Here is a 9158-nt window from a genome sequence, read left to right on the forward strand (position 1 = left end):
GTACACTTGTTTCATCCTCTCGCTGCTCGTTGTCTCGATCATGCATCTGCCTGCCCACCTGCTGCTCTCCCTCCTCCTCCTCCTCCTTATCCTCCATCCAACATTCACATTTGTTTAAAACCACATTACAATCCGGGCACTTTACTGCGTTGCAGTCTCTCGCGAAGTGCCCCCTCTCCTCGCACTTAAAACATTTAAAGTCCGGACAGTCTTTTACCACATGGTCCGGGCTCATGCACAGCCGACAGGTTTTAACGGGAGGGAGGCTACTTCTTTCAGGAATCGCGTTTTCACAAACCTCGTCCCATCCTCAATAGTAGTGCCCGGATAAAAGCGGCGCTTTATTTTGGAAATCGGGGAAACTCCCCATCCCTCTATTTTCATTAAAATCTCTTCATCAGCAATGTAAGCAGGCAGATGCATAAAGGATACAACGTAATCACGATTCTGCAGTCTTTTAACTTGGCAATTCTCTCCTTTTATCATCAATCCGTCTGTGAAAAGTTCTGTATCATCCTTGCGTTCCAATGTAATCTCATACTCTCTTGCATGTTTTGGTCTGACAGCCAGAATCCTCCCATCACCAATCCGCTCCGTCAAAGCTTTGATTATATCTGCCGCCCTCGCATCATTCACATTAGCCACATCTACAGTCACTGTCGCTTCTTTTAAATACACCCTCTTCACACTCTCCTTCCTTTGTTCTTTATCTTTGTCATTACCTTTCGTTTGTCCATTATCCACTCCATAGTCAATCCTGCGCTGTGCTTCCATTGCCTTATCCATCATTTCCTGTTTTTTTCCAGCTTGTAGTCGTTTATTCAGTCCGATTTCGTTTGCCTTGTGTGTTCCTCCTGCCAGTCCAGTGTCGTTTGCCGTGCGTGTTCCTCCTCCAAGTCCAGTGTCGTTTGCCGTGCGTGTGCCTCCTGCTAGTCCAAAGTCATAATCCATTAATCCGTCCGTTCAGAAAACAAAAACAAAAAAAAAGCACGAAAAAAAAGAGGGGTTAACCACCCTCCAGCCAGCAAAAATGCTGCTGTTAGGTGGTTTATAACTAAAACAAACAAAAAACTAACTCAAAGTAAACAACTCACAAAAACCAAACACAAAAAATAAACACAAAATGGAGGTGAGCCTTCCTCTCCAAACTACTGCCAACCACTTCCTGTTGCTCTCTAGCGCCTCAGGTGGCGGTATGGCCGTAAGCGAGGGCTGCTCCAAAAAGTGGGCTATTTAAAGATCAGCCTCCGTGAAAGCCAGCATATTATATAAATAGTGAAGAAAAGGCAAAAGCTTACAGCACCTGGTATTCCCAGGCGGTCTCCCATCCAAGTACTAACCAGGCCCGACGCTGCTTAGCTTTCGAGATCAGACGAGATCGGGCACTCTCAGCGCGGAATGGCCGTTGGCGAGGGTTGCTCCAAAAAGTGAGCTATTTAAAGATCAGCCTCCGTAAAAGCCAGCATATTATATAAATAGTGAAGAAAAGGCAAAAACTTACAGCACCTGGTATTCCCAGGCGGTCTCCCATCCAAGTACTAACCAGGCCCGACGCGGCTTAGCTTCCGAGATCAGACGAGATCGGGCGCTCTCAGCGCGGTATGGCCATAAGCGAGGGCTGCTCCAAAAAGTGGGCTATTTAAAGATCAGCCTCCGTAAAAGCCAGCATATTATATAAATAGTGAAGAAAAGGCAAAAGCTTACAGCACCTGGTACTCCCTGGAGGTCTCCCATCCAAGTGTAACAATCGGCCTTATCAGCCGAGTTACAAGACTAAAATGGGGTCAGATTTAACTGTGAGAGATGACTAGTGGTTAAAAGAATGAGACATAAAAGAAGATTGGTTTAAATAGATTTGGTGTATTTACAAGGTTCACATAAAAGACTTTAAAACAACACGATAAATCTAGGTAAACTCTGTTAAAAGAATACAGTTCATTTGTCCATACCCTAAAACAGTCCAAGAATCCCAGTGTGTTGATAAGTCCAACGTGAGTGTCCACCAGTGCATGTACAATCCACAGAAAGTTTAATCCAAAATTTGCAGGTGGTGAATGGAAAGGTGAGCTATAAGATTAGCCACTCCTCAATCCAACAGTTTGGTGACTGTCCGTTGTTTGTCATGCTGCTCTCTTATGCAGTTCTACTTCCTGCTTCCTGTCATGTGTCTAGTCACATGACAGGCCAACCATCCATTTATGAAAGACACATACACTTAAAATGTTAAGAGTAATAAAATGGCCTAAAAAACATGTAAAACACTTAACCCCTTAACTGTCACCGTCCCACCTGTGGGACGCTTGGCGCTCTTTTTTCCGTTGTCCTTTTTCTCTATCAAATGTTTTAGTAACCATCATAAATTATATATCACTTGAAAGGTTAGAATCTCAAGAATCATCCTGTGAAAACCATTTTGAAATCGGACATTGCTTTACCATGGAAATGGTTCTTTAAAATCGTTTGGCGGTCTCCTCCCCCTCAGCGGTGTCATATTACAAAATGCATTACGGTCTTTTAGAATCACAACTTTTTACATTCTTGACAAAAAACATATCATTGGAAAGGTCTGAGTCTCAGGATTGCATATTTGGTGGTTATTTTGTGATAGAACGAAAATTATCAGAAAAATTTAGACTTTTGTGACAGAAAAATGCATAAAAAATATATATGGCATTTGGATGGCACCCGGTGTCTGTTTGTGATATAACGCCCTAAACAAACTTTCACAGGAACCTTATTTTTTTTCATATCAACTTCAAATTTGGAACATAACTTATTTAGATGTGAGGCTTCAATTTGATATCAAATTTAGGATAAAACCTTTTTTTGAAAAAATTCCACTTCTGCAATAATCTGATGATTGTCTTCTTTAAAAAGAGACCAACCTTAGATCTGTATTCCAAAGTATTCATGAATTACAACAATTGAAGTTAGGATAGTGCACGTTCACGCATATTTAAAAAAATGGGGGTGACAGATAAGGGGTTAAAACTCTATAATACATTCAAATGATTGTAATAAATAGAGCGGTAAAACACATCTTTCTAAAAGCCAGCATATTATTTAAATAGTGAAGAAAAGGCAAAAGATTACAGCACCTGGTATTCCCAGGCGGTCTCCCATCCAAGTACGAACCAGGCCCGACGCGGCTTAGCTTCCGAGATCAGACGAGATCGGGCGCTCACAGCGCGGTATGGCCGTAAGCGAGGGTTGCTCCAAAAAGTGGGCTATTTAAAGATCAGCCTCCGTAAAAGCCAGTATATTATATAAATAGTGAAGAAAAGGCAAAAGCTTACAGCACCTGGTATTCCATCGCCTTAACCACTCGGCCACGACTACGGCGACCCTGACGTCCTCTGTCCCGTTGTCGACCTCAAAGCTGGCTGAAAAAACAATGAACTGGTTACCGCTTTACTGAAATCGCCTAGCGTAAAACTCCTAAAGGGGAAAACAGCCCACCACAAGCAACGAAAAATTCATGAAGCAATCACTCTATGTGAACTCTGTCACATCTTTAAGCGTACGCCGACACACGGCAGTGCTGGACTGTCACGACTGCAAGCTGAGGCTGCCGACAAGAAGATGGCCCTTTGCCCGAACAGGGACTTGAACCCTGCACCCTCAGATTAAAAGTCTGATGCTCTACCGACTGAGCTATCCGGGCTCTTGAGTTTTGTGTGCCTCTTACCTTTTATATAAGAACACTTTCTCCACAAGCCGCCTGGGAGAAGCTCACTTGCCACAGGAGCTACGGGACAAAGGCTGCACGCAATTACATCAGAGAGAGCGAAGGCCAAAGGCCTTGGAAGGCCCAACCACCGTCGCAAGAAGCTAAAGGTAAAAGGGGAAATGCCCGACCACATTCGGCATGGTTCGAACCTGCGCGGGGAGACCTGTCATCTCTCGCCTGCCTGTGGACCACCTGCTCTCTTGGGTGGAGGCGGGCAGCACAGGATGCCGCCGAGCTTCAGGCGCATAATTCAACTGAAGGGTGAGTTGGCAAAAAGGAGCTGGACGTCCCCGTCGCTTAACAGCAAAGGGCTGCCGTGACCCGGATTCGAGCATTCTTTTCTGATTGCTTAAAACTGGCACCGAGCGCCTGCGTTGGTGGTATAGTGGTGAGCATAGCTGCCTTCCAAGCAGTTGACCAGGGTTCGATTCCCGGCCAACGCATTGTTTTCGGCTGCGGTTGACCTCGAAGCAGAACTCCTTCTGTGACCTCTGTCTGCACCAAAAGCTTTTGGATGAGTCGTTCAACAGCAGCAGAGAGCTAGGTCTCCCCGTTGGGGAATCTAACCCCGGTCTTCCACGTGACAGGCGGAGATACTGTTCACTATACTAACAAAGAGTTGCGCTTGCTGTTCTTCGCTCCCAGCACACGCGACTGCACCCAACTTGCCAAAACGAGCCCCTACTCCATGAAATACCAGATTGACCCGCCACGAGCTAAAGTCTCTCAATATCTTGAATGCTACACATTACAGTGGGTCATTATTTGGACCGCTTTATTTCATTTAATATTTTTTTTGGCCTCTAATACGGGGGCATGAAAAAAGAGATGACATTACCTTGATCGGGTTTGTGAATACTGGGTGAGGGAAGGGACTTTCGTAACTTTTACTTCTCCCATTTGGAGTGAGGGGGGTGACGAAAATCATGTTGGCAGGTGTCGGCACCCTAGATTACCCTTGGTGAGCGTAGTGGTTTACCACAGTGAGCGCACAGGTCCAAGGGCATAGAGACACATCTCGAGTTTCTCGTCATCAGCGCATTAATCTTTCGCCTTTTACTAAAGATTTCCGTGGAGGGGAACCTTTGCGAGTGACCTGTATTTTTGGGGGCTCTGCTCACAGCAGAGCTACACTATAGTGTCAAGAGCAGAGTCAATCTGGCCACCCGCCAGCGTGCAGTGGAACGAAGCGCGCCTCGTCATGGTCTGTGTTTGCAGCCTTTGCGCTTCCAGCTTCGCGGCTTCAAATTTCTTTAGCCAGCATGGAAAGACAGCGCTCTCTCGTCCATGACGGGATACAAACCCTGGACAGGATCAAACAAAGATGGCTTCAGCTCTTTTGGCCCCATCAGTGCACTTCGAGTGCACTTCGAGCCTTCTTTGTTGACCCCGAAAGCCAGCCTCTGCTGCCTGCGTTGTTGGAATAGTTTAACTGGCACCGCACCCTTACGAAAAATGGAGGTGGCAGAAAGGACCTCAGTGAACAAAAAGCCTGCCGTGACCCGGATTCGAACCGGGGTTGCTGCGGCCACAACGCAGAGTACTAACCACTATACGATCACGGCGCACCACTGGCTCACATCTGGTGGTGCCGGCCGTCCGAATTGAAAAAGAAGGGCTAGCGGCGCTTTTTATTACTGTGGAGAGAGGGCACACAAATCCGTGCTAGGGACATGGAAGAAAAGGGCCCGCCTACTTCTCCTCAGCACTGGTGAAGAGCGTAGTCGGCAGGATTCGAACCTGCGCGGGGAGACCCCAATGGATTTCTAGTCCATCGCCTTAACCACTCGGCCAAAAACAGGGCAAAAGGGACTGCTACAAGGGGGAAAGAAAGGGAAAAGAGAGGGGGAAATGGGGGAAGAAAGAAAAAGAAAGAAAACTTCATGAACACTCACAAGGGATTTGAGTAAAGTGTTTGACTTAATTTTGACTATACAATTTCTAATAAAAACAATTTTTCTAATAAAAAAAATAAAAATAAAATACTGATCTGACAAACACATTACACACTCTTGCCAGGACTTGCACCTGGAATCTCCCACCCAAAGGATGGTTGTGTTACTATTACACCACAAGAGTTGTGTCTTTCTTTTTAACAAACACTGCAAATTAAGCACTGCAAACAGCAACTAAAAACAAAATGTTCACAGCACAGCAAATTCAAAACTCAACCATATACACAACTATATAAAAATCTAACTATATAAACGTCCAAAACCAATCAAAAAAAAATCAAAGACTTCCCTGTATATTCTCCTTCCACTGTGAAACAGAGAGACCTGAGGCTGGACAATACCACCTGCCCTTCAGCTGAGTGTGGCCAGTTGTCTTATTTTTTGTCAGCCCACACTGCTTGCAGATATAGTGATATATATCCTTTGCTAGTCGTTTCCGTGGTGGTTCACCCCTAGCCGCTCGTTCTTCATCCTCTTGGGCAGCTTTCTGCCTTCTCCATGTGCGCTGCCTGGGCTGAGTAGAGGGACAAGTTTGTGGTGGCAGGTTATTAGGCAGCTGGAATTGGGGAGGGGGCTGGAATTGGCGAGGGGGCTGGAATTGGCGAGGGGGCTGGAATTGGGAAGGGGGCTGGAATTGGGGAGGGGGCTGGAATTGGGAAGGGGGCTGGAATTGGGGAGGGGGCTGGAATTGGAAGGAGGGCTGAAATTGGGGAGGAGCCATAAACTGGGTAGACTGAGGCACTGGTAGACCAGGTGGGTAGCTGGGAAAGGGTGGGTAGGACCCAGGGGGGAATTCAAAGTGTGGTGCTGGTGGGTATATGGGAAATGCAGAGTAAGATCCAGGAGGAGGGGTGGCCAGTGGGCACCTGTTGGAGAAACGCTTACGAATGAAGGCCTCTCCTTCCTGATTTGCTGGCTCCTCAAATACCATGGCCTCATGCCCTTGCTGTGCAGGAGCAGCTGGAAGTTCGCGGACTTCAGGAAGTGACTCCTTTGCTAAATATAATTGTTTGGGCAGTGCTGTACCCTGCAGCAGCATGTCTCTGTCCACACGTTTCTGTCTTCTTAGTAGCCTGCAAGAGAAACATTCTTCATTTAAAGTTAGCAATTTTAATAGATTAAAGCCCATTGTTTTTGCTTAGTATAATTTTTAAAAAAGCATGTTCAGGAAGGTTTTATAAGTACAATCTTAATATAATACTGTAATTGTTTAAATGTATTGCATAAAAGACTCACCACGAAGAGACAGTAGTGGTGTTTATTGGGACCAGAACCAGGTTGGTCTGTCCTAGAACCACTCTGCTGTCCTCTAACAGCTGTTTTAAGTGGCTGTATACCACCACAATAGACTGTGGAATTGGCAGAGTTTTTCCTTTTGTGTCCTTGGGCCTGTTCCGTGCTTGCTGAAACTCTTTTAAAAGCCGTAGGCAAACACATTCACAGACCCTGTGGACTTCAGGGTCCTGAGCCGCCTGCCCATGAGTCATGAACAGTCTATGGAAAAGAAGGATGATATAATCTAGACAGTGTACTAGGTAATAAACTAGTGAAAATCAAAATAGTCAAATTACCTCTCTGCTGCCTGCTGTCCGGGAGCAGAGCCACTCCGCTTTCTGGATGCTCTCCAAGGTCCTGGCAAAGTCTTCTTCTTAACCTTCTGGCTGTATTTTGATGGTACCTTGTCCATGGCATGCAGAGCCATGTACAGCTGGACTATGTCGGCCTCCTCTTGTGATGACAAGGCAGTGATCGTTCGGTTTAGGCCAACCAGGTAGCCTGCTAGGGCATCAACTGCCTCCCAGCCCAAGACACCTCTGGAATCACACTCTGTACTCTGAAAATTTAGAAAAAAGACAACCACAGTCTAATACATATATACAGTGTTGGTAAAAAAGGTAGTAATTATTTTGCAGTGTACATGCATATATTTTAACTTTACAAACAGTTGACAATAGGTGTTTTGCAATGCACCAGATACATTCTTAAGTAAAAGTACAGGATAGCAACATTACCTGGCCTGATGTGCTAGAAATTGCAATGTCATCCTCCTCTTCCTCAGTGACATCCTCATCAGGAGATTTGGGTCCAGTGTCACCTAACTGACTGGTCACCTGGGCCTCCACGACAGCTGCTGGAGGGTCAGAGTCATCAGCCCTAAGGTCAGCTGCATGGCACACAGTCGTGTCGATTTCATTTTCATCTTCGGGCTCCTCTGAGGGGACTACAGGCATGTCATTGTGGTGTGCAATCAACTGGTCGCCTCTGTTGGACTGGGCCAACAAGTACTCCACTGCAATGCGCTCCGCTGCAATAATTTTAAACATATTGTTAATGGGGAGAGGACACATACACACATTAACACAGGAGAGAGAGAGAGAGAAGAGAGAGAGAGAGGAATACTCCAATGCTCAGCATAACCCTGAGAGATATCTTACCAGTGGGTTTTCCTGGAGGAGTGAATTCTGGCATCAAAGCCCAACCAAGGACCCGTTGGCTCATGTTGTTCAAATGAGACATTAAGCAGACATCAAATGTCCTGAGGGTTGAGGCCCCCACCACAGATACAGCTTCTCTAGCCCGGCTCATGTTCCACCTCGAGGCCCCCTCCAACATGTACATTTGTGTGTGCATGGCATTGCATCTCCATCCTAAAAAAAATAAAAAAATAAACTCAGGACATAACTATTTAATGACACAGTTATAGAACAGTAACATAGAATAATAATAAGTATAATGAGACAAGTAGCTGGTAGTAAAAAAGCTTAAAAATCTACAGAACATACTGCAATTTAACCAATTTAATCATTTAAGCAATTTAATCAGAATTTACCAGGAATAAAGGCACATTGGTGGCGGTGAAAACTTTCCAGTGAGGATGACCCCCTGCCACACCTAAGCACGTTTAGGACTTTTCCACCTTTCTGGAGTGTCCCCGTCTTTGTGTACAACTCTACATGTGGAGGGTCCTGTATACACTCGAGGTGTTTTTGTTGCATTTCCCAGACATGGTGCATGCTGTCAGGGTTAACCAGATGAAGCCCTGTAGTGTCCGTTATATGGAAGTAAAATACTGACAAATGTTTTTGAAGCAAAACAGGGTGCTGTATAGCACTAACTGAAATAAAATGCATCGTATTAACAGTGCTTGCATTTTAAGGTTGTGCAATTCAACATGGGTGGATATTTAGGCTGTGAATTTTTCAAGTGGAAACATAAAATTTCATTTGTAAAATTTTCAATGTTAATAATACAGATTATTTTAAAATACAACTTTCACAATTGCATTGTTTACAATTTCAATATTAAATATTCATATTATTTTAAAATACAAATTTAACAATTGCAGTGTTCAAAATTTCAATACTAAATAATTTCAATACAACCTTTGATACTTGACAGGACATTTCGGTGCGTATTATTTCGCTTCCAAAAATTCAGCGATTCAAATTCGCCAAGCAATTCGATGCTACACA

General features: G+C 44.9%; 6 non-coding genes across 6 annotated transcripts; 1 reads left to right on the forward strand and 5 right to left on the reverse strand.

Annotated features, from left to right (window-relative positions):
- Positions 1-1291: 1291 nt before the first annotated feature.
- On the reverse strand, positions 1292-1410 carry LOC141319255 (5S ribosomal RNA). Its single transcript, XR_012353522.1, has one exon. It is a non-coding gene; the product is annotated as a 5S ribosomal RNA (ribosomal RNA).
- An 84-nt stretch (positions 1411-1494) lies between these two features.
- Positions 1495-1613, reverse strand: LOC141318055 (5S ribosomal RNA). Its single transcript, XR_012352395.1, has one exon. It is a non-coding gene; the product is annotated as a 5S ribosomal RNA (ribosomal RNA).
- Positions 1614-3086: 1473 nt separating this feature from the next.
- On the reverse strand, positions 3087-3205 carry LOC141318979 (5S ribosomal RNA). Its single transcript, XR_012353261.1, has one exon. It is a non-coding gene; the product is annotated as a 5S ribosomal RNA (ribosomal RNA).
- Positions 3206-3591: 386 nt separating this feature from the next.
- On the reverse strand, positions 3592-3664 carry trnak-uuu (transfer RNA lysine (anticodon UUU)). The gene has a single exon. It is a non-coding gene; the product is annotated as a tRNA-Lys (tRNA).
- A 1081-nt stretch (positions 3665-4745) lies between these two features.
- Positions 4746-4860, forward strand: LOC141290823 (U5 spliceosomal RNA). The gene has a single exon (XR_012340223.1). It is a non-coding gene; the product is annotated as a U5 spliceosomal RNA (small nuclear RNA).
- Positions 4861-5223: 363 nt separating this feature from the next.
- trnah-gug (transfer RNA histidin (anticodon GUG)) lies at positions 5224-5295 on the reverse strand. The gene has a single exon. It is a non-coding gene; the product is annotated as a tRNA-His (tRNA).
- Positions 5296-9158: the final 3863 nt, after the last annotated feature.

This window comes from Garra rufa, chromosome 1 (genome assembly GCF_049309525.1).
Source record: "Garra rufa chromosome 1, GarRuf1.0, whole genome shotgun sequence".
Taxonomy (NCBI): Eukaryota; Metazoa; Chordata; class Actinopteri; order Cypriniformes; family Cyprinidae; genus Garra; species Garra rufa.